This window comes from Jaculus jaculus, chromosome 16, assembly GCF_020740685.1.
Source record: "Jaculus jaculus isolate mJacJac1 chromosome 16, mJacJac1.mat.Y.cur, whole genome shotgun sequence".
In the NCBI taxonomy this organism is placed as follows: domain Eukaryota; kingdom Metazoa; phylum Chordata; class Mammalia; order Rodentia; family Dipodidae; genus Jaculus; species Jaculus jaculus.
The window spans coordinates 34,726,519-34,751,704 of record NC_059117.1 but is presented as its reverse complement, the minus strand read 5'-3'; the positions used below and the strand labels follow the sequence as shown (position 1 = coordinate 34,751,704).

Below are 25,186 nucleotides of genomic sequence, written 5' to 3'. Positions count from 1 at the left end.
AGTGAGACCTTTCATTTCCATGAAAATGATGGGAATGCCATTGCAGTCATTTCAGGTCCAGGATAAATATCACTAAGTACACTTTCAAATCAATAGAAGTGCAGGTCATGAAGGAGAGGGGTTGGGGGGCACACTGCAGGCTGCCTCTTCCCACTCTTGACCTGGTCCTTAGCTGTCCAAGTGACAGAACTGGAGTCAGAGAGGAGCTGCCAACAAGAATACTATGCAGGGCTGGAGAGATGCCTTAGTGGTTAAGGTGCTTGCCTGCAAAGCCTAAGGACCCAGGTTCAATTCTCCAGGTCCCACATAAACCAGATACACAAGGTGGCACATGCATCTGGAGTTTGTTGGCAGTGGCAAGAGGCCCTAACGTGCCCATTCTCTCCCTCCCTCTCTCACTCTCTCTCTCACTTTCCCTCTCTATCTTCTTCAAAATAAATAAATAAATAACTTAAAAAAAGAATACTATGCAGAGCAGAGGACCGCTGTAGAAGACAGCAGTAATGTGGCTCGTGGGCTAGCATGAGTGTACTTCTTCTGGGAAGCCCTAACTCACAGTAGAGCACCCCCACCCGCCATTCAGGCTGGGCTGTAATCCTGGTCACCACTGCCTCGTGGAGGGATGAACTAGAGACAGGAGGTCTGGAATGTGGGCACTGGCTAAGGCTTGCTCGTGGGAGTGACTCCTGTGACTCTCATTAATGTCATAGCTCCAGAGAGCAGGCACAATCCTAGGAAGTCCCAGACAAGGCCCTGCCTCACCCTTGCCTTGCTGTTCCGCTCTTCCCAGAGGGATTCTGAACTCCTTTAACGCCCTTTCTACACATCTCCACTGTTTGGAAGGGGGGAGGAAGAGGAGCAGCCTTGCTCCAGCTACTTAAAAACAAAACAAACCAACCAACAGAACAATAGGGCTGCCTGGGAAAATGGCTCAGTGGGTCACGTGTGCATACATACCTGAATTTGGAGCCCCGGCTTCCACATAAAAAGATGGGCACACAGATGTACAAGGTGGCACATGCGTCTGGAGTTCATTTACAGAGGCCGGACGCTCTGGTGCACTTAGTGTCTCACTCTATCTCTTTCTCTCTCTTTGCCTGAAATAAATAAATAAATTAGCAAAAGAATGGGCCTAATGGTGCATACTTATAATCCCAACACTGGGAAATGTGGAAACTGGATGGTCCTTGGGACTTACTGGCCAGCTTGTCTAGCTGAATTGGTGAGGTCTAGGGCCAATGAGAGACCCTGTCTCAAGAAAAACAAAATGAAGAGCAATGAAAGACACACATCAACTCTGGCCTTCCCATGCACAGATGCACACCTCACACACACACACAGACGTCAAACAAACCAACAAACAAATAAAGAAACAAACACAAGTATTATAAAGGAACAACATATTGCAATCATGGTTTCCTACTGGGTTTCTCCTGCTGGGGGAGGACAGCCGCTTATGTAGACTCAGCCCCCCCAAAAGAGTGCTTGCACCTTGATGAGCCCAGCCCAGAGTCCAAAGAACTAAGATCCCAACCCGCAGCTGAGAGTACCTCTTAGTGTATGGTCTTCTAGATCTCCCCCATTTCCAGTCACTAGGGCATCCGGTCCTGCAGAAAAAACGCTGTTGTCACAGAGCTGCCATTGGTGCCAAGCCCTGCTTGGCCAGGCAAAACAAATCCAGCTGTCAGTGGACAGCCCGGCCCTCTGCTTCTTTCTTTGCCATCTTTAACATTTTCCACTGAGATTTCCCAGGGACTGTCAAGTTGTTTTTCTGCCCATTGCCCCTGTTACTGACACTCAGGCAGAAAGAGAGGAAAGATGTGGCCAGGACAAATTAGAAGAAGGTGGGAAACCTGAGATGAATTCCTAAGTAGACAGGCCTCACCACCGTATATGTGGCCTTTGATGTTCATTGCAAGTGTCGTGTCATGGGCAGGGCTGGGAGGTTGAGGAAGGTGCAGCCTCACTATTAGTTATTTGTTTGAATAGTGTAGAATAACACATGAATTTTAAATTTCAGATGAATTATTATTTAATATGTATTTCTGTGATGTGCAGAACCTAATTAAAATTCTTAATGTTGGTTAATGTATCTTAACATATATTTCTATAATGTGTAGGATGACTTAATTTGGCATAATTATCAAGATGAACCACATTGAACATTACAAGAAAATTGCAACCTGTCATAAAACAAGAGGGCCCACATTACAGCAAGGCCTTCCACCCTCTGAGACACTCTGCTAGAAAAGCCAAATAGTGGAAATAAATCCTCACTCCCTAGTTGGATGTTGCTTTGCTGATTTGATTAATTATTGTGAAGGGAAACAGCTAACAATGAAGAATAAATAAAAATAACTCCCTGCATCCAAAGAAGGGTGTGAATTTTAACCCCAGTACACGACAGCACAAGGAAGCAAGAACTAGAAACACCGGAGCGGGCTGAATGAATGCATTGGCCTTTGCAACTAGAAATAAGGCCCTAGCATTGTACCAGTACTCTGGGCTCAACTAAAAATTCTGCTGAGGAGCTAGCATGTGTCCCTTTTTCCTAGGCCTGCACCCTTTCTAGAACATGTCTGGGTTTGGCTTGGTTTATGTTTCTATAGATTTCTTAATATAGACTTAGTAATGCCCCAGGAATAGAAATAATCACTACATGTTCCCTAGATTCTCGCCCATCTAGAATCTGATTCATTAAAAGTTAGGTCTTGTTGTCCTCAGACATGAACTGACAGGTACGCTCATGACCCCACAGTGGTTATTGATACCCCGACAAGACCTGCTGCTCTGAGTCCATCAGCATTTTAACATGGAGGAGACAGGTGGACAGGAGGAAAGAGACAACAAAACAGAGGAAGGACTACCTAAAAGGACAAGGGTTCTAAGTACATCAGGGTGGGAGAGAAGACAAAAGGGGATAAAGGGAAGGAAAGAAAATCATATTACTGCATGTCCATATGTTAAGGTTCTAAATAAAAAAGGGACAGAGAAAGCTTTACCCTAAGACGATGGGTTGTTGCTGGTACACCCCAGTATCAGAATTAGGTGATTCTCTACAGTGAGTTAGTTATTGGTCAAGGAGGTCCAGGAAGCCCCCAAAGCAATGTAGGCAACTGCCAAAGCATGTGGTTCCCCACAAGAACAAAATGGTAAGACCCTTTTGCTGAAGACACCACAGGCTATGGCTGCAGCACAATTGAGAGATCATGCTGGAAATGAGCTAGAAGCCGCCTCGCTGCTGGCTAGCTCTCACGCTGCTGGAAAGAGCTATGCAAGATACTGGGGGGAGGTGGGAATAACGATCACCAACAGTTTCAATAAGCAGTGGATACTGCAAGCTATAAAATCAACCAGGCAGGCAAGATGTGCCCACTGGTGCAATAGAGGCACATAGGTTATAGGGGTAGTCAGCTGCTCTCTGATCAGATATAAGGTTTTCTCAGTGGGAGAGAATTCATACCTGGTACTGAGAACCAAGTTAAACACCTTTGGCTTGGAAGATCATAGACCCCAGAGGGAAGCTTCCATTGATCTTTGGCTAAAAGGAGAGGCTATGCCCTTCAAAAGTCTTCTAAGAATCTGTGTTTATCCTCTTTGATCAATGATGCTCTTACTCTTGGCTAGAGACCATGATTTTTACAGATGGCACTGACTACCAGGGAGACCTAAGACCCATCAGTATAGTAAGAAAAGAAAGCTAAGTCAGGTGTGGTGGTGCACGCCTTTAATCCCAGCCCTCGGGAGGCAGAGGTAGGAGGAGCACCGTGAGTTCGAGGCCACCCTGACACTACAAAGTGAATTCCAGGAGAGCCTGAACTCAAGTGAAACCCTACCTCAAAAGGCTGGAAAAAAAAAAAAAGAAAAGAAAGAAATCTGACTGCCTAGCACAAGTTGAGTCATTTCTTTCACACCCACCAGGGCCCAGGAGACACTTCAGTGCAAGTGGCAGATTAAATATGAGTGCTGATCTCACCGCTAGCTTGAGAACCTCTTCCAGGCAGATGGCAGTAGACACTAAGGAGACTGAAAACTTACCAAAGCAGAAAATTAGAGGCTGCTGAGAGCTCAACACTAAAGAAAACGTACAACATGCCTCTGTTGCAGTCAGGTTCACATTGCTGGCAGAAATCATCCGACCAAGAGAAACTTTTGGGAAAAATGGGTTTATTATGGCTTACAGACTCAGGGGAAGCTCCATGATGGCAAGGGAAAACAATCACATGAGCAGAGGGTGGACATCATCCCCTTGCCAACATCAGGTGGACAACAGCAATAGGAGAGTGCACCAAACACTGGCTTGGGGAAACTGGCTATAACACCCATAAGCCCGCCCCCAACAATACACTCCCTCCAGGATGCATTAATTCCCAAATCCCCATCACCTGGGAACCTAGCATTCAGAACACCTAAGTTTATGGGGGACAGCTGAATCAAACCACCATACCCTCCATGGTTCAAGGAACATTACGGGAGAGAAGACAGAAAGAATGTAAGAGCCACAGGGTGGGAAGGTGTGCTCTGAGGCATTGTCCTCCCCACAGGGACTGACCGATTCATTCAGGATCCCACAGTGATTTTCAATAATCCGAATGAGGGGCGCCCTCCATGGAATGAGGGCAGGGAAGAGAGTGTGTAAGAATATAACTCAATGGGAATATGACCAATACACAATATGTTCACGTTAAAGTTCTCAATTAAAATTTTAAGAAAGCTAAAGTAATGCAGCAGAGCGGTGATCAGTTTCCATACACTTTCAACATGTTATGTGCATATAAGCTTTCAATTTTAAATCTTTGGAGTTCTACTTTGCTCACTCTGTTCTTGGTGTCTCTCTTTCGGAAATAAATTCTCATAACCTCTTATCCCAAGAAAAGGACATCAGCAAATAAATACATGTAACAAAGAAAAACATTGAGATACTGATCCTCAAATTTATCCTAATATTTCATCTTTCTCCAACTCTAACTCAAGCCGACCTCTATGTGTCAATTTTATGGAACTTAGATCAGTGGCAAACACAGATGCAGCACCTATTGGGGACTTGGTGCATCTCTGTGGCAGGGCAGACCCCCCTCCTGCCTGAAATTGATCTGGCATCCCATCAGTGTCCCTCAGTGCTCTGTCCACAATCCCATTGCCTTCTGGGTCCTGTCCTCCTATATACTCGTATCTTCCACGGTTCCCTCAAGTGTTCTTGCTTCCCTGCTTCCCACTGCATTTCAAACAGAAAGAAATTATTTGGCATCCACACCAAAATCCAACCAACCAGTCACTAAATAACCCCCAAATGCTTATAGCCTTGCCCACAGGACATGGCCTCCCTAGAGCCCCAGGCAGAATTATTCCATCCCACAGTGGCCAAGTGTACTCACCCTCGGCCCAGAGGATGCACCTTCCTTGACAGAGTTGTCATCCCAGCTGAAGACGGCAGAAGGTCCATTTTCCACAGTCAACCCAATGTTCCTCTCCTAAGTCTCTCCATTGGTCCTCTGCTTCACCCCTGAATCAGCAAGCACCTCCTTTCTTCTGTTTCCCAGATCTATGGCTACTGGTTCCTGTGTCCAAAATTCTGTTCTTTCAGTGTAGAACGCCTACATATGAACACCTTTTGGTTATGTGGCTAAATCCTCAGTACACAGCTTTGATGTGGGGTGTTGCTGAAAGACACCCATCCCCAAAAGCTGACCACCAAGAAGGGATGGGGGACAGAAGGGTCACATGGCCCAACTATTTCTTTTTCTTTTTCTTTTGGTTTTTCAATTTTTCGAGATAGGGTCTCACTCTGGCTCAGGCTGACCTGGAATTCACTATGTAGTCTCAGGGTGGCCTCGAACTCATGGCGATCCTCCTACCTCTGCCTCCCGAGTGCTGGGATTAAAGGCGTGCGCCACCACGCCCAGCTCAACTATTTCTTGATAAGCATTTTTCCAAACTGTCTATTTCATTATTAGCCAGGATGGATTCTGGGCAAGACCAGCCTGGATCCTTCCTTCCTGGAGCCAGGCTCTACTATATTTGGAGTGTGCAGTGTTCTTGGAGTCCCCTGTTATCCATCCCTGAGATGTCCTTCTACACCTACTCCTGGACTCCACGTTGCCCGGTCCTTCTCGCCCTGCAACCACTCCCAGTGTTCGTGGTTGGAGCCTTTCCCCTCCCCTCGCCACAATGGGGCTTCCATTCTCATCTCTTGAAGAAGACAACCTCGTCTAGACCCCAGACGGCAAAGAGGGTCTTCACGTGTGCCGTAGCACAGGCATGGCAGGGCTGCCAATCCTGCCTGCTCATGTTTAATAGCTTCTGGATGATCTGCTAGGTTCAGAGAGCTTATGGACTGTGACTTCTCCCAGACTCAAACCAGCTTGTCACAGAATCGTCAGATTCAGTCACCTCTCCAAGAGAACAAGGTGCCAACATTTTCCTTTGGCATTGTGTCTAGTGGGCAGCTGGTCACAGTATTAGTAAGTACCCAATTTCACCAAGCCAGTCAAGCATCCCCACATCACTCACTAAGCCAGAAGAGGTGTGGGAGAGTGGGACATTGCAGTATGCACACACATACACACACACACACACACACCTACTGTGAAAAACTCATCCTCTCAATTTGGGAGTCTTATTGTAATATGAAGGAAGCATAGGTCATATTAAAGCCCATGACATATTTTCATTTTTCCTACTGTAATTGCAAAGTGCAAAAGCCAGCTTCTATTAGAATTTACTGACTGTGCTGTCATTAAACCTCCATTAACTGTGCATTCCTGGCGCCAGTCCTACTTTTGTTAGTGCATTTGTGACCATCTGAGACTCAGGCAATACCTGCACCATGAGCCTGTGGCAATACAGCATTCATCATCTTGGGTGATCTTCAGTAATATTTGGGGGAGCAACTGTGGGGCAATATGGAAAGACTTGGGAATCAAAGGCTATGAGAGGAGTTATGGCCCTAAACAGCTTATAACTTAAAACTACTGGGAACTCGGGACCCAAACACAAGCCAGCATGTGTCATATGGACCAGAGCAGAGAATGGAAAAACAGGTCAACGGGGCTGAGGATGAAGGGACTCAGCTTGGTGGGTTATTAACATATGGAAAAGAAATAGAATGTTGTTCAAAAAGAAGGAAGGTCAGCTAGGAGGTCATGTCTATGGAGAGTCCAGGAGAAAAATAACTGCCAAGGTCAACAGGAACATTGCCCAGAACGGAAGCCCGAGTGAGCAGCTCTTCTGCGAGGCTGAAAGCGTCGGCTGGCAGAGCCCGACCCTCACACACGCAGAGCCTCTGACAGCCCGGCCTCCCATGCGGCTGGAACAGTTGTGTTTGTGACACTGCATCCATCCAGTCTCTGCAAGTGATGTTTTGCATAAGTATTTTCTTGCATTATGAGCTCATGTATCAGTTTCTTTTGAGTTTTGTTGTGAGTCCACTTCTCTCAGAGTGATTAACTTTAAAGAGGTCAGATTCCCCTGAACCTTCATGGCTGGTAGTCAAATTCTCAATCTAGGAGAGATTGCTATTTGTTTCCTAAAAGTCTATTCTCACCAGGCGTGGTGGCACACAACTTTAATCCCAGTACTCGGGAGGCAGAGGTAGGAGGAGTGCCGTGAGTTCGAGACCACCCTGAGACTATGAAGTGAATTCCAGGTCAACCTGGGCTACAGCGAGACCCCCCCCCTCCTTTTTTGAGACAGGGTTTCATGTAGTCCAGGCTGACCTCCAACTTGCTCTGCAAAATAACCACACAAATACTGGTACTAAAGTTACGGCCAACATGCCTGGTTAATGTGGTTGTTGGAGCTTGAACCCAGGGCTTCATGCATGCTGGGGAAGCATGCGACATCTTCAGCCCCTATTCTCCCTTCTGTTACTAGTAGAACCTTTGAATGTTAGCTGGATATGTGGCCTCATGGAAGAAAAACCATCTCTTCAGCCTTCTTGCACCTTTTAGGCAGCTATCAGGCATGTTCAACCTTTTAACATTGTGACCTACAAATGCATTGGGCCATATTCACAGCTGTCCTGGGACCCAAAAGCCACAGGTTGGACATGCTTGATTATGTTCTGACAGAAGAAATAGAAGATATATATATATATATATATATATATATATATATATATATATATATGATACACACACACACACACACACACACACTTTAAAGGGAAGAAATATGTGTTCACACCCTCTCCTTGTCCCCGTCCTGTTCTCTCTTTACTTGCTGGAATGTGGGTAGGCACACTCAGGGGAGACGAAAATAGTCTCAAGAATGATGACCACAGGACTGGAGAGATGGCTTATTGGTTAAGGCGTTTGCCTGCAAAGCCAAAGAACCCAGGTTTGATTCCCCAGGACCCACATAAGCGAGATGCACAAGGTGGTGCATGTGTCTGGAGTTCATTCGTAGTGGCTAGAGGCCCTGGTGCTCCCATTCTCTCTGTCTCTTATCTCTCTCTCAAATAAGTCAATAAAAATAGAAAATAACTAAAGGGCTGGAGAGATGGCTTCACAGCTAAGGTGCTTGCCTGTGAAGCCTGAGGGACACATGTTCGACTCTGAAGACCCCACACAAGCCAGACACACAAAGGTGAGGCAAGCGCAAGGTCGTTCATGCTCACTAGGTGGTGCAGGCATCTGGAGTTCGATTTCAGGGGCTGAGGCCCTGGCAGGCCAATTTCTTTTCTCTCTCTAAAAAGAAGGAGTTTAAAAAAGTAAAAGAAGAATGATGGACCACAGAAACCAAGGTCCTTAACAACAAAGAGTTGCCAAATCATCCCACTTGCTACTCGGCGATTCCTGAGGGCTGGTTAGCTCGTATGCAGCTGAGTACTTATTATAGCAATGGACACTGTATCTTAATCACGGCGGTACCCTGATCAGTTCATCTCCCAAGAGGGCAGCCATGAGCCTTCTTCAGCCTATATTATTCCATTCATCACACTGGGGACATCTGTACTGGACATGTACAGTAAGTCAATGAATACAGTAATCAGACAAGCAAAAAGTAAAATGATGGAAGCCGGGCGTGGTGGCACAGGCCTTTAGTCCCAGCACTCATGAGGCAGAGGTAGGGAGGTAAGGAGTTCAAGGCCACCCTTGAGTAAATAATAAATACATAAATAAAACGAAGGAAACAGAATAGAAAAATGTTAAGGGGGCATATGCACAGGGACACATACAAGGAGCTGACAGCAGCCACCACTGTTGTTAAGAACTGGCTTAGGTTCCTTAAAGGTCACTGACAATATCATCTCTTTTTAAACAAATAAACTGAAGCACAGAGGTTTAAAAAAAAAAAAAAACAGGCTCACACACTTGTATTCCCAGCAAAGGTAGAATTGAAGTTCAAGATCAGCCTTGGCTGTATAGTGAGTTTCAGGTCAGCCTGAGCTACACAGGAAATGTCTCAACACGCACACTCACATGCACACACACACACACACACACACACACACACACACACGAAGGTGAGGGAAATATCTGTGTATCATGTGTTTTATGTGGCTTACCTTTATCATATCTGTATTTTGTTGGTGGCTACAGTAATTTTACAATAAAATATCATTAGGAAAAAGGGCACAGCTCAAGGAAATCAACACTGAGTAAAGCATATCTTTGAATTTTTAGTTTTGACTTTCAACTGTAAAAAAAGTTAAAAGCAGGCTGGGTGTGGTGGGCCATGCCTTTAGTCCCAGCACTTGGGAGGCAGAGGTAGGAGGATCACTGTGAAGTCAAGGCCAGCCTGAGACGACATAGTGAATTCCAGGTCAGCCTGGGCTAGAGTGAGACACTACCTTAAAAAAAAAAATTCAAAATTAATTAGACAGGGCTTGAATGAGGAATCAAAGGTAGAGGACTAACAGTTGGAAAAGTATACATTATCCTGAAGGTAATGGCATTATAATTATTTGATAGATGATATGGAATATACCAATTTTTTTTACAAGTTCCAGAAGTATCACATAATGGGAGGTGAAACAAAAGATTTGTTCAAAATATTCAATACTCAATAGAATAAAAAGTGCTTAAAAGAAGGCCTATTGTTTTCCAAGTTTTGTATTAAACTTTTGGTTTTTTATCACCAGGAAAATTATTCACCTCATTTGTATGGATATGTTTAGACATTGAACTAATCCTGGTTTGTAAATAATGCAACATTTTAAATATATATATTTTTAATTTAAAAAATTTTTAATTTATTTATTTGAGAGCGACAGACACAGAGAGAAAGACAGATAGAGGGAGAGAGAGAGAATGGGCGCGCCAGGGCTTCCAGCCTCTGCAAACGAACTTCAGACGCGTGCGCCCCCTTGTGCATCTGGCTAACGTGGGACCTGGGGAACTGAGCCTCCAACTGGGGTCCTTAGGCTTCACAGGCAAGTGCTTAACCGCTAAGCCATCTCTCCAGCCCAAGTAATGCAACATTTTATACTGAACACTTAATATATTCCATGTGCTAATAAAATATCAATTCCACATGCAGCGTAACTTTTTATAAGATGAAATAACTAGAAGAAGAAGACTTCAAGAGAACACTAACAGCAGGAAGTGTGAAAGGAGTAATGGTATGTTTGAAGATAAGAGAATCTAGACATTAAAGATATGGCTTTACACAGGTCAAACTTGTGAAAATACTGATAGTGGAATGTGAATTTAAAAGGCAGGATACATGGCTAGACATGGTGGCATAAGCCTGTATTCCCAGTACTCAGGAAACTGAGGCAGGAGGATTCTAGTTGCCAGACTGTGTAAGGATCCTGTCTTAGAAAGCAAAACCAAGCCAGTAAGAAAAGACAGGCTTGGGGCTGGAGAAATGGCTCAGCAATTAAGGTGCTTGCCTGTAAAACCTATTGACCTGGGTTCACCTTCCCAGTACCCACATAAAGCCAGATGCACAAAGTGGCGCATGCATGTAGAGCTCGTTTGCAGTGGCTGAAGGCCCTTGTGTGCCCATTCTCTCTCTCTGTCTCTCTACTCTAGCTCTCTCTGCTTGCAATATATATATATATATATATATATATATATATATATATATATATATGGAGGGCGGGGGAGGTCACTTTATTGGTTTTTTTAAGGCTATACTAAGCTTTCCACAGTGGGATTTGAACTCTGCACACAATGAAATAACCAGGGGAATTTAGAGAATAGGTGGAAAACTAAAGAGAACAAACCATTAACAAAGGCTATTCTTCAGTGGAATTTGGGAGTAATTCTTACTACCTTTTGTGTACCTTTCTGTGTTCCAAATCTCTATTAATAAGCACATACTATTCCCTTTCTGTATCTGCCCCATCTCCCCTTCATTCCCTTCTTATTAATTATCTCAGTGCCAGATTCTGAAAAGGACCCCTGAGGACGTACAATTTTCCTTCCCCAGATCATTAAGAATAGGAGCACAGGGCTGGAGGGATGGCTTACAGTTGAGGCACTTACCTGTAAAGCCTAAGGACCCAGGTTCAATTCCCCAGTACCTACTTAAGCCAGGTGCACAAGATGGTGCATGTGTGTGGAGTTCATTTGCAGGGCTACAGGCCCTGGTGCACCCATTCTCTCTCTCTCTCTCTCTCATGAATAAATACAATAAGATAAAGAACAGGAGCACAGGGTGCTGCTTTGACACATTCTTTCCTTCTTCTCTTCCTCCTTCTCCTCACCATCAGGTAAAAAGAAGCCAGTGGTTGCCCCTGTTGTGAGTGAGGACCCCTTTGGACAAATGCTACTTCCATTCAGAAATGCACTAAATAGACTTTGGCACCTGTTTGCGATGTGGGTGCTGGGAAGCCCAGCTCATTTTGGATCCTCCAGCAGTTCTAGAGAAAGTCTGTCGCTGTGCTGACTCCCTCCCAGGTCACCTTGGCTTTGGGGTGCTCCACGCGCCCCTGGCCTGCACTGTCACTTCTGGCTTCCTGAGAGCAGGTCTCCCAAGGGAGAAGTCAGCTGAACCAGCTGCGTGCCCCTGACCCTGGGCATGAAGGTGGCCCTGACAGTTAACATCCATGTGTGCTGTCCTTTCTCCTGGACCTCTCCCATCAACCCTGAGGGTCGGGCCCTCTGGCTTTCCAGAGGAGCCCCGAGCAAGGCCCCTGAAGTCTGCTGATAGTATAGACAAAATCGACACTTACCAGGGTTCGGAACCTCCCCTAGCCTCGCCATGCAATGTTCTTTCACTTTCGTACTCTTCTTGCTTTATTTTTTACATTTTTCATTTTCCCTTTGGTCTTAGAGGCTGCTTTGAAAAGACCAGCTATATTGAGCTCAGGACAAAAATAAAAATAAAATAAAATAATTAAAAAGAGAGAGAGAGAAGAAAAGAAAAGAAAAAAAGGCTAGCATCTAGAAATAGTGGGAGAAAGAACATCTCATGAATATAACTGACCTCAGCTGACTCAAATAAGGTGTTCATAACCAAACAATTAGAGCCACCTACATGGGACAAAGTGAATTTCTAATCAACAGGTAGTAATAGCAAAACCCCTTCCACAGCCAAAAAAACATTAGAGTGGATTATCCATGAAGAGAGGATTAGAAAGAGAGAGACCTAGAATCCAGCAAAGGAAACCCCAGCGGGCCAGCTGGCTAATGTTTGGGATAATAATTCCAAGCGTATTAAAATAAATTGTACGAAAGAAAAGGCTGAAGGCAATAAAAGCGAGCTTCACACGATACTGCATATTGTGGATAAAATCATGCACATTTGCCATGATCACTTCCCCAGAGGTAGGCAGCAAAGGCACCACCAGCGGAGACCGGTAGAATTTAAAGTCACAAAGCACATCACGGAGCTGGGGGCAGGAGCGGCGGTGAGTCTTAAAATAGGAGCCGCTTTATGGAAACGTTCCTGCTCCCATTCTCCCATTTTTCTATGGCCTGAATATGGTTTCACAGTGTTGAAACCAGAAGGGGTAGAATAGACTTCATTCTTCCACCATCTTAAACGTGGGCTTGCAACAAGACTTCCTTGAACAACCGAACCAGAGAACTGCCCGTTCTGCATTCTCTCTTATAAAGTCATGGGGGATTTCACCAGGCACCAGGCAATCACCTTTCCCCCTCAGCATTTACCTAGAATTCAGACCCCAGCTGCAGACTCCAGGGAGCCACGATTGTCTTTGCCCAGAGCTTGTCACCATTGCAGGTGTGTCTGCGGGTTCACTGTGCAGCTTTTCTTATGTCTTACAGTCTGTAAGTGCTTCTACAGTGCTGCTTGCTGCAGTTGGGACATGGACTGTCCCCCACAGGCTTATGCATTGATGGCTTGCTTCCCAGCCTGGGGTTCCTAGAAAGTGATGGAAAGTTTGAAGTGAGGCCTTCTGGTCATTGGAAGCATGCTTTGGAGGGTGATCATGGGACCTCATCGCTTCTGCTTTCTTTCCGTGTCCTTGCTGTGACTTGGATGGGATTTTCCTGCTATGTATTCCCACTATAATGCACTGCCTCACCAAGGTAACAGGTCCAACCTACCACGACCTGAAACCTACCATTTTCTGAAACCTCCAAAACCATGAGCTAAAAAGAAAAAACAAAAAAAACTTTTCTTGGGCTGGAGAGATGCGATAGTGGTTAAGGCACTTGCCTGAAAAGCATAAGGATCTCTCCCCCAGATGCCATGTAAGCCATATGCACCAGGGTGATGCAAGTGCAAGGCCGTACATGCACACTAGGTGGCGCAAGTGTCTGGAGTTTGAAGGCAGTAGCTGAGGCCCTGGCATGCCAATTCTCTCTCCCTCTCTAAAAAAAATAAGATAACATAAAATAAAAAAAAAAACCTTTTCTCTTCATAAATTGATTGTTTCAGGTATTTGTTACAGTGAGAAAGCTGGGTAACACTCCTATAGTCCTTTCCATTTTTAGTGTAAATCAACAATATATAATAACAATGCTGGGAGACAGTTTTCTGTGGTCATTGGCTCCTTCTTGGATGTTTTCCTCATGAAGTGTGAAATCCCTTTCTCCTCAATGTTTGAGTAACTGATGACGTCTTTACTGAAGAATTTCCTTTCTGACTTGGCTTGAGATGATGAAACGAGCCACTGCTGGCAGTTTGATACCGTCCATCCTATCCCCACGCGTCCAGCTCATCATCGGCACTGCCCAGCTTAAAATGAGTGTGACAATGAACGAAGCGTGAGTCTTGTCCTCTGGGCTTTTTGGTTTGTTGGGAACAGTCACACAGCATAAGCGAAAACAGGATCTAGAAAAAGAATAAAGATTTTCCAAAGGCTTCCTGGGAAGTCCCAAGAGAGCATTCATGGTTCTTTCTAAGAGGGCTCAAAGAAGCCAGCATAGGAATGTAAGCATGAATTGACCCTGAGAAAGAGTAAGAAGCCAGAGGTGAAGGGTCTGTGTGGAAGGGCATGGCCGGGACAGGGAGGAGCAGGTGCCTGTTTAGGAGAGACTGGAGGAAAGAAAGATGGCGCCTTGTTTGTCACAAGGGCATTTTAGATTTTTGTTGTCACTTTTTTTTTCAGAGATGAGAACCTGCTATACTTGCTGTAATTCTTTTTATTTATTTAGTTAGTTAATTTTGTTTGGTTTTTTTTTTTCAAGATAGGTTCTCACTCTATCCCAGGCTGACATGGAACTTACTATGTAATCCCAGACTGGCCTCAAACTCACAGCAATCTTCCTACCTCTGCCCGTGTGTTAGCACACCCAGCTTTTTAGTTATATATTAATTAACGTATTAAGCAACAGCATTCCTTATGGCATTTTCAATCATACCTTGTTTTTGTTGAGCCTCCTCCTCTGCTCCTCTCCCCATCTCACCCAGATGCCCCCACCTGTATCCTTCCACTTCAATATGCCCTTCTACTTTCTTTTTTTAAAAAATATTTTTTATTTATCTGGGAGAAATTTTATATATATATGGAAAGAGGGAGAAAGAAAAAGATAAATAGGGTAAGTATGGGTGTCCCAGAGCCTCCAGCCGCTGCAAACAAACTTCAGACCCACGCACCACTTTGTGCACGTGGATTTATGTAGGTACTGGCAATCGAATCTGGGCAGTCAGGCTTTGAAAGCAGGTACCTTTAGCAGCTAGACCATCTCTCCAGCCCGCTCTTCCATTTCCATGTCACATGGGTTCTATTGCCTTCCCCACCCCTTCCTTAATGCATCTCTTCCTGTCTCGGGAGTTCCTTTCTAGTTAAATGGCATCTACCCACACTCAATCCCCCATAAACACATATATAAAAATCATATACAAGGGTCTTTCTATGAGAGATAAGGTGATACTTCTGAGCTTGGGTGTTCCTTCACTTCAAGTAATTTCCAGACCTACCCATTTCTTGCATTTGTTAAAATTTTACTTTCTTTTAAAAAAAATTATTTTATTTTATTTGTTTGAGAGAGGAAGAAAGGCAGATATATAGAGAGAATGGACGTGCCAGGGCCTTCAGCCACTGCAAATAAACTGCAGATGCATGCACCACCTTGTGCATCTGGCTTACATGGGTCCTGAGGAACCCGACCTGGGACCTGTGGCTTTGCAGGCAAGAGCCTTAACTGCTAAGCCATCCCTCCAGACTTAATTTTACTTTCTTTATGGCTAAATGAAGTTCTACTGTGCATTTGTGCCACATTTTTCACTATCTAGTCACTGTTGATTGATATTTAAGCTAACTCCATTTCCTAGCTATGGTGAATAGAACAGCAATGAGCATGATGCGCAAATATCCCTGGCGCAGGCTATAGGGTCCTTTGGCTACCTGCCTAGCAGCAGTATAGCAATGGAGACATCTGGCAAATAGTAGGTAACTATCAAATGGAAATTTCTGATTTTGTTAATGTCATGTAAATCATGTTGAAACCTTTGCTGATGTTTTGGTATTTTAGAATAAATATTAGTGCACAATTTCATGGCCATGTAGACAACAGTAGCTACTATTTCCTGGGCTTTTCCTGTCTGCTAGCCATCTTTCCCAGTGCTTTCCTCGTCTATTTGGTCATCTAACCGCTCTATGACATCATGCACTATTACTATCGCCTACCCATTTTACAGACAAGGATATCCAGTAGAGAGAGATCAACAACTTGCCTAAATGAGGTAGCTTAGACTCATACAAGGGGTTCTAAGTCAGTAGTTTCAACCGCAGCTAGAAGAAAACTCGAGCATAGAAGGAAGGTGGAGATGCCAGCCTCTGCTCTGCCTCTCCTGGATGCAGTCTGTCCTTCCTGCACTATGAGGAGCGATGCCCTCACAGGACTGGCCCCAGGCATCAAGTGCAGACATCTGCTTTCTGTTTCCGGAGCGACCTTCTGGGCAGTCCCTGCAAGGAAAACTGTTGCCAAGTGTTGCCTGTTTTCCCATAGGGATGACAATCCTAATGGGGATTTGAATCCCTGAACAAGGCTTACGACTCGAGGAAATCAGTCACACACTCCAGAATGTGTCAAAGGAGTAGAAAATAAAGCAACTCTAGCCCTTTAGAGTGCTTTAAAATATATGACGGTTTCAGGTTTGCAGGCATGTAAGCAGTGTGGCCAAACGAAGCAAGTGCATGGAGTCCAAAGTCACCCCTAATGTTAGCTGAACCCACATCAGGTGAGCATCTTTGCTATAATAATCTCTAGTTAGTCATAGTAATGCTCCTTTAAGAATTTAGCTTAGGGGAAATCACTGGATGGCTCACAGCTTACATATATCTCTATGAAAAGCAGAGGCATTGAAAATAACTCAAAGCATCCACATTCCACTTAAAGTTAGGATGAGCCTTTTCCAGTCTAGTCATCACAGAGTCTAAATATTTAAGGTGCTACTAAAAATTCATGGCTCAGAGCAGGAAAGCTTATTGAAACTTACCGTTTTATTTTTCTCTTCTGTGATTCAACTTCGCCTCCCCTCATCTACGTGAGAGAAAATCAGAAAGGAAGGAAATGTCAAGAGGGCAGGGAAAGACTTCACTCCTTCAGCTTGTTAAAGGAGGCATTTCAGGGCCGGTCAAATGGATAAACACCCTCAAGAGACCCACATATCTACTTAGAACAGCCCCGAGGTCTGCTCACCACATGAAATTCTGACATGCATCCACCCTAGCTTTTGCAACGATGATGGTAACTTCTGTTATTAAATGGAACAAACCATTAACAGGACAAGAGATAATATGAACCCACAATTGCAACAAATAAAAATGCAAAGAAATCTCAGAGGATTGCTACCTTTTAGCAGAATTGTGGTATTATGTTTCCTTTTGGCCACTTCTCTAAGTATTTGTCTCTTTTCAAAGACAAAATTCTACTTGATTTCTTATCAGACTCTTCAGTATGTTTTAAGTGTATTGCCAGGAGTTGACCAGGAAATTCTTTGATGTACATACATTTATTCATGAAAGCAACTGTTCATAACAGTGAAAACTGAGAGATGAACATTTTAAATTTTCTTATATATTTGTGTGTATCTGTGTGTCACAGACCAAAAGCAAGAAAAAGTGTATGTGTGTGTGAAAGACAGAGGGTGGGGGGCGGGGAGGAGGAGGGAGGGAGACAGGGTATTTTGCTACTGCAAATGAATGCCCTTCCAGTTTTACGTGGGTGCTGAGGAATCAAACTCTGGATTACTGGCTTTGCAAACAAGCAGCCTTAGCCACCGAGCCATTTCCAAAGCCCATGGTAAATATTTTTTTTTAACAGAGGAACTTGCCTTTATTGACTTGATGACACCATACTGTTTCCTTTTCTGTAGTATACACATGATGTGCAAGGGAAGCAAATTCATTAAGCATAAGAGTCTTTTACCCCACACATTTATATTGTCATTGTATATTCAGTCTTTGTCATTACTAACCACTCTGATAGACTCTCTTACAGTTGGGTTTTTATTTAAAAATCAGTATCATTTAAATAAATAGGATCTATTTATCACATGCATATCATGTTAATTGTTACAAGGGTGTTTGTAAATATTTTTAAAGCTCATTTCAAAAGTGAAGGAGAAAACTGAAATTCCTGTATTTTCCCAGTAGATGGCACTGTTGTATAAAAGAGTCCGTCAATTGGGTCTAAAGTATCAGATAAAGATTTTTGCTGTCCTGGAACTCTGTGCGGCCAACGAACAAACTATAAAAGGGGTATTTGCTTCTGCATTGCAATAAGGATAGTGGACCGTGTCAAGGGGAAAGTCCTTGTATGTACTTAAGTATGTATGATTAAGTCATTCCCAGACTGGGTGCTTTTAGCCAGGACATTAACAAGGCTTGTCATTAACCCTACCCCCATGGAGCTGAGCAGTGTTTTATCATTTCTGTCTGCTGTTTCTCCTCTGATAAAAAGCTGTGACGAATTTAGCACCATTTTAAAACTGTTTCCTCAGTGTGTTCACATCTGAAGAGCAGAATTGTGTGATAGACCAAAGGACTCTCATCTTGGGCTTTCTATTCATTACCTGGTCTGATTGCTTGATTTCTCCACGCCCCAGGGTCCTTGTCTAGGTGAAAAGTAGAATCAGTAAATTCCAGTCACGTGGGTCTAAGGGATTAGCAGTTTCCATATACGCAACCAACTGACATGCCCTGCCAGGAATAGAGCCTCCGTAAATGGTAGTTATTGATAATAAAAAGCCATGTCACCACAGGATGGGAGTCATTGAGAAATAATACAGTGAATTGTTTTTTGACATTATTCAATTTTCCAACACTGCCTTCAGCTGAAACAAGGACATTTTCCCAGCCTCAAGAAGGGCTCTGCTCCATTTCTTAAAGTGCAGAGCCTAATGACTACCTCAAAGCAATGCAGGTAGACTGGAGAGCCCTGGCAGCTGGAGCAAAGTCCCATGTTAGGAAGTGAAACTGTTGGTTGCTGAAGTGCTCTGCTACTGGTAGAGGGAGATGTCTGCCAGCAACGATCGCAAGGAATGTGACTCTGGATTTTTATCTCCAAAATGTTCCCCATAAACCCCGTGACCCAACACGCTGCTTTCACAGAGAACTATCTGGTCCAGTGAGAAGGTTTTGTTTTGCTTTGCTTTTTAATAATTTTTTTTTTTTTTTTTGATTTTTCGAGGTAGGGTCTCACTGTAGCCCAGGCTGACCTGGAATTCACTATGGAGTCTCAGGGTGGCCTAGAACTCATGGCGATCCTCCTACCTCTGCCTCCCGAGTGCTGGGATTAAAGGCGTGTGCCTCCACGCCCGACCTAATAATTTAAATTTACAGCAAAGTTACAAAGTTTGTATAAAGACAGTCCATGAAAACCATTTACATAACCTCCCTTAATGTTTAAACCATTAAAGATGTGTCAAGAAATTAGGGTGTACATAAGACTATTCACCAAATGTACTGGCTGGAAACACTCTCTGCTGATGCCACAACATTCATCCCAACACAGGCTGCTCTGCGGTGTTGCCTGCCAATCTGCCTGTACTGTTCATCGTGGGTCTAGAGGGTAAAGGCGTGGCATGAAGATGCAGTGGCTACGGCCTCATCCACGTTGTGACCAACCACAGCAGTGGCAGCAGCATTGGTGGGGAGAAACTAGCTGAAGAGTCCCAGAGGACAACTTAGGGCAGAAACTGGAGCAGAGGCAGCTAATGACAAGGTGGAGAAGTGTGGAAACTCTGGAGAGCAGGCGCAACGCCAAGATTACAAAAGGCTGCCAAGAGACTGTGGACCCTGGTCACTGCAAGAATGACCCCCAAGGCCTGAGGGCTATAACAGTAGTCACTGATGGGGACCAAAGATTCAAATACCCAAGACCTGATAGCAATGTCATTAGCTGATATGGCCAACCATGACCCATAGATGCTGATGACCTTGAACTTCAGGTTCTCCTGTTTTGATGGGCGGCGGGGGATGTTGTTCAGCTGATCTCTGAGAACTGCCTATCAGGTGTTGTGATGATCACCTGTAACTGAGCATGTTTATGATCATAAGCACAAGGTCATCTTCCGCTACTAAAAAGTTCAAGGACAGGCTGGGCTTCAAAAGACCCTTTCTCAAAATAAAAGGGGGGAGCTATTGCTCAAAACCAGACTTGTTCTATGTAAGTCCATTAGTCTGCTTTGACCTCTGAGAAGTTTATACGCTCTCTATCACATGCTTCTTTGGTTTGGGGGAGGTCATAGACAATCCGTAGTACTTTTCCATACATCATTTGATTTCTGAAATTGTTGCAGGTATGACATTTATTCATGTAAATTTAACCCGGGGAAAGCTAAACATTCCTTTAGATTTCACACTGCAGCTCATACAACTTATCAATTGTTCATTAAGTAAGCCTAATTTTTTTTTTAAATTTTATTTATTTATTTATTTATTTGAGAGTGACAGACACAGATAGAAAGACAGATAGAGGGAGAGAGAGAATGGGCACGCCAGGGCTTCCAGCCTCTGCAAACGAACTCCAGACGCGTGCGCCCCCTTGTGCATCTGGCTAACGTGGGACCTGGGGAACCGAGCCTCGAACCGGGGTCCTTAGGCTTCACAGGCAAGCGCTTAACCACTAAGCCATCTCTCCAGCCCAAGCCTAATTTTTAAATAGGCCTAATTTTAGAGTTTAGGTTCACAGCCAAATTGCGTGCAAAAAAAGTGCCGATTACCCATATCCCTCCTTCCCCAACACCTGCACAGCCTCCAGCATTACAGCACTCCCCTCCAGAGGTGACACATCTGTTACAGCTGATGAATCTACTATGACATCACGGCTCAAAATCCATAGCATAGATCAGAGCTCGCGGTTTTTTTCACGGAACCAAGAGGACATTTTATTGCCGACATTAATGTGCAAGCATTGTTTATCATGGACAAGCCTGGTGGATCAACATTTTTTCTGCCTCTTCCTCTGCAATGTTCTCCAAGCCTTGGAAGGCGAGTTAAAGGTCTGATTTCATGTTGAGTTTTCTGTAGCCTCTGGATCTCGGCTTTGATGGTGTTTGAGTGATCACAGTGTCTGTTGCCATTTCTCTGGAATTGGTTTTCAGGCTGACAGTGAGAGAGGCACTGGTGTCGTCACTGCCTCTGCGAGGACTGCTGGGCCTCAGCAGATGTGGTGTAGGTGACCTACCTTGTGGTAGGCAGTTGGATATCTGTTCTTGTTGTGTTGATGTGTCCTGATCTCCTCAGTATCCTCCACCATCTGTTTAAAAGGAAACAAAACTCTCCAACCAAAAGTGAGAGCAGTTTGGATTAAAGGAGATAAGCACAGTTATTAGAGAGACTTATTGATATATATATATATATATATATATATATATATATATATATATATATATCATATATAGATGATATATATATCATATATATATATGGCCAAATAGCAGTAGAGGTTCTCTCTCTAGTCTACTAGTTGCCTATCCTTAGGAATCTGGCTTGGTTCCCAGAACTAGATACGAGTTCCCCACTGAGTGTGTCTCACGTCCAATCCATAAGCAGTTGGTTACCCGTATGGGCTGTGTGCCACTACTGCACAGGTGTGTACTTCTTCTTTTAATTATTTTTTTTTTAAACTTGGGTTTCTTTTTTTTTTTTTTTTTTTTTGGAAACTTTGAATTTAAAATATACTCTGTAAAATTTTATTTATTTTTTTGTTGGCATACAAAGATTTAGGTCTCATTACTTCTGGCACTTTATTATCTTTTTTGGTTTATTTTTTTTTATTTATTTGAGAGTAACAGACAGAGAGAAGCAGAGAGAGAGAGAGAGAATCTGGTTTACATGAGTCCTGGGGAATTGAACCTGGGTCCTTTAGCTTTACAGGCAAGTGCCTTAACCGCCAAGCCATCTTTCTAGTCCAGGTGTGTACTTCTTGTCCAGTTGGGTGACTTTGTATCTGGCAGGATCTGTTGCTTATTCATTCTGTTGGCAACAGTTATCCCCTAGCAGCTCCCACAGCACTTTCCAGCACTATGAGGGCTAGCCAGGAGGGAACTGGTTTCCCTCTCAGATCCAGCGTGTTCTCTCAATGTCCTGTGACTGCATCCCGTGGTGTCTTCAGCAACAGGGTCTTACCTTTCAGCTCTGGCAGGCAATCAGGTGCTTTGGCCATGACCCAAATTATTTTGGGGAACTTTGTGTGTCTTCCTGACTATGGGGCACAACCCAATTCTGACCCTGGGATACTAGCCAAGGCCTATGGGTTTAGGGGTAAGCTTTCCCCACCTTCTATGGTGCTCTTCTGTTCGGGCCCCCCCTCCCCTTTATGGAGGGCAATATTTTATAGAATGCTATCCAGTGCCCCAGCCAGTGGGGAGTTGAACAAGGACCCGAGGAGAAAAGTGGAAAAGGGCAAACAGACACAAGAAGGAGATCATGCTAGGTGTTTGTCAAGGTCTCAAGATTTTATTTTTTCCACGTAGGTTTATATAGGGTTGTAGGGGGAAGGGGACGTGGTTAGGGCAAAGATCACAGAGTACTGGTTAAACCACAATGCCTTTGTTTCTTCATCAGCTACCGGCAGGGTGGGGGAGTGTTCAGCCAGGTGTATGATCCCATTGTTTCTGGTAGTTGAATATTAGGTGAGGAAGTAGAAACTTAACTTGCTATATGGCGGTTTCTGTTAACATGGCCGAGGTTTGGTTCATAGCTCCCAACATCTCCTCTCTTCTTTTATACGAAAAGAAGGGAGGCCCGCTTTGCAGCGGTGGGCATTAACCAACTGGTGGAGTAGGGACCTGACTCCTCCCATGGGATGTCTTTTTCCCACAATCTTTGGCCCTTGGTACCTTTTGGGGAGGGGAGGCAGGGCCTATGGGGCCGGAAAGAGAGGCACGGCCTTAGTGATAACAGTTATGGTACCAACCTCCATGCAAGCCAGGTATACCTCTCAGGGAATCCAGAAGCGGTCAGAAAGGGACCTTCCCTTGTGGTGCTTTTCCTCGCACCCATGTTGGTGCCCATATCACACTCACTTTATTGTGAACCGATATGCATAGGTCTGAATCCTATGCAGCTCCCGTAGGAGGGGTAGCTATTTGGCCAAGACAGGTTGACCGCAGCAATAGCAGAAATGTAGAGGACAGCAGTATAGTAAATAAGTACAATTGTAAGATCAAGGGAGAGTGACAGCTGCAGGTGGTAGGTCTTCGGTGGCAATGCCTGGATCCCCCAGCTCCAACTTGTGATAATAGACCTGTAAAGGCTGCATCTTAATGGCTTTAATCTATTGAGTACAAAAGACATGATTTTAATTATAATAATGGGTCTGGTTGTGAGTAAATGGGTCTGGTTGTGAGTAAGAGGATTAAGATCAGTAGAGGTCCTTCCAGCTTTGTCCTGTTAGGAAAAAAGGGAGATTTTCTCAGGGAAGTGTTTCTTCCCTGGGTATGTGAGATGTCACTGGAGGATCATCAGCCCATTTTACAAGTCTCTCTGGCAGCCATCTCGCAGCATTTTCTTTGGTGTCAAACAAGCATACTGATCCTCGGCCTCAAATGAGTACTGGGTCTGGGCCATTCCATTTTAAGGTTAAAGGATCTTTCCACATGGCTTTGGCAAAGGTATTTTTTTGTATTTGTGTGCCAAAAGTGATCAGCAGCTGAATTTCAATGAGTATCAAGGGTTAAAAAGTTTAGGACAAACAAGGCATGATGAAGGATATTTCTTGGAGAGCCTGTTAAGGGATACAAATCCCCCATTTTTAACTTTTGGGGGGTATGTTTAATAGCATATACATGTGTGTATGTATATATATATATATATATATATATATATATATATATATATATATGTACTTATTTTTCAGATGAGGACCATTGTTTGAGCACGAGGCTGTACCCTAAAGTAGGGAATATGTCTTAGGGTTAATTTTGTTATAAGCACTGGATTTAAGATGCAAAAATTGAGACAGTTACTTTACATACAATAGAGTAGAACCCAGTCTTTTCTGAGCCAAAACAGCTAGCTAAATGTTGATATAACCCTTGATAATTTTATTTGAAAGAAAAAACATTACTGGACAACCAATGATTTTGGCTTAAACTTGATAGCTATTGATTTTATGTACCACAGAAATTTTTATAAACATAAAACAATTTTATGTTTTACCCATGACTTAAATTTGATAAAACTTAAGCAAGCTATCCCAACATATTTTAGCCTGAAAATTAGTTTTTTTGTTTCTTAAAGTTTGCAAACAGTTTAAAATCCTTTAACTTTAGACATGGTGTTTAGGTTTAGCCTAAAATTTTCTTTCTTTCTTTTTTTTTTTTAATGTCCACACACCTTTATTTATATACTTTAACATTTTGATCTAAGTACCACTCAAAAGGCATTTTTAACAACTAATCATTGAAAAATTCCTTCCCAGTTCCTTCAATCAATTCTTCTCACCCCATCATTAATTATCTTTCTCTTTTTTTTTTTTATTCCCCCAAGGGGGTGCACCATTCCTAGAGATACTGCAATACCAGGTCGATGCATGGAATGGACAGAGCAAGTTCCTATTCTAACTCCAAGCTACAAAAATCCATTTAATATACTGTCCTCGGATAGAGGATGTATCAGATATTAAACTTATAAGAATAGATACTACACTTGATCTTAGCCAAAAGGCCAAGAAGCAATTAATTATCTTTCTTATAAGGCTATTAAAAATTATACCAAATTGATTAATCCTATTACTAACAATAAAGTAGTCTTAACACAATTTTATGTCATTAATACCAACAACACACTTGGAAATGATTTTATTAGAGGTAACTAAGGCAAATTGTATTGTTATCTTGAGGCAGGCTGGCCTAGAAGTCAGGTCACTTGTCTCCTCCTTTTAAGTACATTACAATTTTTTTTAATACCTGACAAATTATAAGTTACCACTTTAGAGAGAATTCTGTTGTTTTTAATATTTTTTATGAAAGTTGAATTTGACCTAGAGCATAAATTTAGTAATTATATTTATGATATTATGTAACAAAGTTGACACATTTTTTTACGTAAAACTTTAGTTCTTTATAGGCTTTAGTTAAATATGACCTCTTTTTTGCCACTTTTTGGTGCACTGTTGTGGCTGGGTGTGGCTTGTATCACCTTAGATCAGCCCTGCCTTACTCCCGGCACTCCCCGGGGGTGTGGTCTAGTACACGTGGAGGGAATGGCCAAGAAGACTGCCAGGAAGCCTCTGAAGAAGGCGGCCTTTTCTTTTTTAGCTGCAAGGAGAGTTTTTAGTGATTGGGTTCCCAGGAAAGTTGGCGAGTCACAATCAAGGGTTACAGGGGCACAGAAGTGACGTGGCTTAGGCTTGTGAAGATAAGGTGGAGG

At 43.5% G+C, this 25,186-nt stretch overlaps 1 non-coding gene across 1 annotated transcript; it reads right to left on the bottom strand.

Moving 5' to 3' along the window:
• Window positions 1–24,302: 24,302 nt before the first annotated feature.
• LOC123455469 lies at window positions 24,303–24,493 on the bottom strand. Its single transcript, XR_006633937.1, has one exon. It is a non-coding gene; the product is annotated as a U2 spliceosomal RNA (small nuclear RNA).
• Between the last annotated feature and the right edge of the window lie 693 nt (window positions 24,494–25,186).